Below are 3,640 nucleotides of genomic sequence, written 5' to 3'. Positions count from 1 at the left end.
ATAGACATAACCTGATTGTGCATAAATCAGGTCGTACCTCAGAGCGGTTTGGAGAGCCTCTTCCTCGGTCTAAGGAAAATGGGACACGACATCTTTTACAATGGGTGCTAAAAGGCTCCTAGGAAACCAATCTATATAGACACGATCTTCGAAGGGTGGGGCATGACATGTGCTCCTCCTTCTACGCAACTCTTGAACATGGTCAGAAAGGTGAGTGGCGGAGGACTAATAGAATGAGGTCAATAGCTACATACCCGTGTCATACTAGAGAGATAACTGGAAATATGAGAGGAATGCTTTAGCAAGTGTCATGAAAATGGAATAAGATGCGGCGGGTTGGTCTACATACCATTTTGCAACGTCTCCAGTGAGTGTGCATTGGAATAGTTGAAGAAAAATGGAGTCATCAGTTATGGAGTTGGATGAACACCACATGTGGAAGGATTGAACATGGTTGGTAGGATCCTATCCAGCATTACCCTCAAACTTCGGGATGTCTGAGGGAAGCTTAGTCGGCATAGAAGGCTAACCAACATCGTGGTGTATGGGGTCATTTATCAACTAGTTAAAGTCCGGTAGACTTAACCCATCCATAAAGGATAGCATGGGGGATGCCAGAAAGTTTCCTGAGACTGTTCCGCTTGACATGACCACCAGGATAGAAATGGAGCCAACACCAGGTTGGGTTCTTGCACCAGCTGTGGGTCTAGACATGGTGATGATATGCGGTGAAGGAGGCTCAGACTTAGATGAGGAATCAGATGAACTAGGAGAAGAGTCAGTATGGAGAATCAGAGGGCTATGAACTTGAACCCAACAGGGAGGGGTAATTTGCCCAAGAAGGAACTGGGGATGAAGGCCTAATAGTCTCCATGACAAACGCCTTGGTGGCACAATGGTGGTAAGACACACGTGACATGGAAATGGTGAAGGGAGAACAACAATATGCCTTTGTCTTGATGAGGGGAGATAAATTTATTATGTTAAGTCTTGGCTTGGCGGTGTAAACCAAGCGCCCTTCGCTTAAGGTGCGCTTGTGTGTGAAAATGTATTTATTGATTAAGCCCAGGTTGTGTTTCTAAAAAAGAAAAAATCTTGCTGAAAATAAATTGAAATTAATAATAGAAAATGAACAACAAAACAATTAACTAAACTCCACCCAAACTAGGTTTGCAAACATTGTGTTGGTTGGTGGCTAAATCGATGGAAAATACACTAAAATGGTCAAGGGATCTAAATTTTGGTGTGAGTGGGGTCAAGTGACACTGAGCTGCTGGAAGGTGGTGCAACAACAACAAAAAACCAGAGTGGAAGATCATTGCAAAAAGATAGGGAGATGGATGTAACACCTAAGGCAATCGATGGGACCCTAAGGAAAATGACCAAACAAGTTTAAATGTGAAACTATGGATGGTAACAACCTATCTTAATAGATCTGAACCAAAAGGGTACAAATCTGGAAAATGGGGCTAAAAGTGCTGCAAAAACTCAGATTACTCACTCAGCTAAACTCCTCCTAGAAAGGTGGAAGCGTACCAGAAGCACTAGGGGAGGCTAAATTCAACTTCGATGAGTAAATTAGAGTGTATCAAGGCCTAAGCGGGATGAGACAAAGGTCAGACAAGTCAATAGACAACTCTTTGCAAAACCTAGAAACAAATCTGAGAAAAACCCTAAAACCCAGAAATCGCAGGTACTGACCCGTTTTCCTGTAGGGATCGAACATTTTGGGCTGATAAGTGTGCTCTAGCCTCCATATCACACTTTTTGGGCCAAAATGTGCGATTTATGCTCCATGGATCCCGGTCAGCAAATCTCAGACAAAACTACTACCTTTGTCGTGGCTAGTTCCTGTGACCTACGGAAATGACCAAAAAGCTTGCGGAAGTCAGAATTTTAATAGGTCTAGGGTTAAAAAACTAGGAAACATTAATAGAATTGGAAAAATAAGTAACCCTAAGCTAAAAACCGAAGGTCATCCAAGTTTCTGGATCTGAAGTATAAAACTCAGCAGAGTCGCCAATTTTTTTGTAGTGTTTTCTTCTCAAAGATGTACGAAAAGAACCCACTTAAGATTGTGGATGACAAACAATATCAACAATATAAATGGCTGCTAAACATTGTAGATCTGCAACAACTGATTGAAACAAAAGTTGCCAAAGTCCGGATCTATGCGACAATCATAGTTAAACAAAAAAAAAGAGTAATAACTCTAATCATCCAATGGAAACCAAATATACAAAGAATAATTTTATTATAACACCTGTGAAGGGAACCAACAAATGTTACCGAAATATGGTGTGCGACAATGAAAATAATCAGAGTTACAACAATGAGTGAAACAATGAAAATAATCAAAAGTGTATAATGAATGGAAATCCCTTTTATTTATAACAAAATTTTGAGTTATCCTCAAATAATGAGCAATAATAAAATATTATTGATCCCATTCTTGGAATAAACACCTAGAATATTTTATTATATTTGTTTAGGAGGGAAATAGTATTTAAACTTTTATTTAGAAATAACAAATAAATAAATTATTTATTTATCATCTCAAGGAATTAGTTAAGGAATAATAAATAAATAAGGATTTATTTAATTATTCCTAAGAGATTTAGTCAAATTTGAAAAAGAATAATAATTAATTAGTGATTAATTAATTATTCTTAGAGAAAAATAAGATTAATGATTTATCTGTTTATTTTTCATGATTAGGTCAAATATGACAAGGAATAATAATTGAGCAATGGTTTAATTAATTATTCCTAGAAGAAAATAAAATAGATAGTGATTTATTTAATTATTTTTCATGGGTTTAACTATAAATTACTTAACAAAGGTGGTTTATTAAGTAATTTCTAACAGTGAAAACAATTTTACTATGGTAAAATTGGCTCTACATGGTGTACTTCGATCCATCTAGTGAATTAGGCTAGATGATCAATTTTTTGGTGATAACAGATGTTCTCGAGAATGGTCTACACACATCTGAATGGACTCACTCTAGAATAGCCTCTACTCAACTATCACTGTCGTGAAAGGAAAACTTGGTGTATTTTCCTAAAATACACCTCTTGCATGTATCAACTTGCTCAAGAGTACCTTTGGGAATATCAACAAAGATCTGTTGCAATATCTTGAAAGCCCCATGATGCAAGTGGCCCAATCACATGTGCTACAACTCGCCAACGTCACGGCTCTGAACCCTTTTTGCTTTTGTGCTCAAAGCAACACACTCCTCTACCTCCAACTTATTGAGATTCTTCACCCGCATCCCTATCTTTTTTACTTGTCCATGGCTATGTGTCAAATGAATGCCTTTCATTTCGAGAAGATCACATCATAGCGTCTATCCTCAAGCATGGCAACAGATACCAAGTTCTTTTTCAGCCCGGGCACATACATAACATTCTTCAAGGTGAGTGGAGCCCCATGCTCCCTCTAAAAAGTAATCGTGCCCAATCTAGTAACACTATACTTCCCGTTGTCACCCATCTTAATATGCATATGGAGATCTTTCTTGTCCAAGTCATTGAATAACTCTTTGTCACCAATCATGTGGAATAAAGCTCCATTGTCTAAGCACCATACACTTCCCATCATTGATGATACCATGCATGGAATGAGGGAAAATTCC

The sequence above is a fragment of the Pinus tabuliformis genome, chromosome X (assembly GCF_031772625.1).
Source record: "Pinus tabuliformis cultivar Carrire ecotype Pingquan chromosome X, CPIR1, whole genome shotgun sequence".
NCBI lineage: Eukaryota > Viridiplantae > Streptophyta > Pinopsida > Pinales > Pinaceae > Pinus > Pinus tabuliformis.
This window is presented reverse-complemented; position numbering follows the sequence as displayed.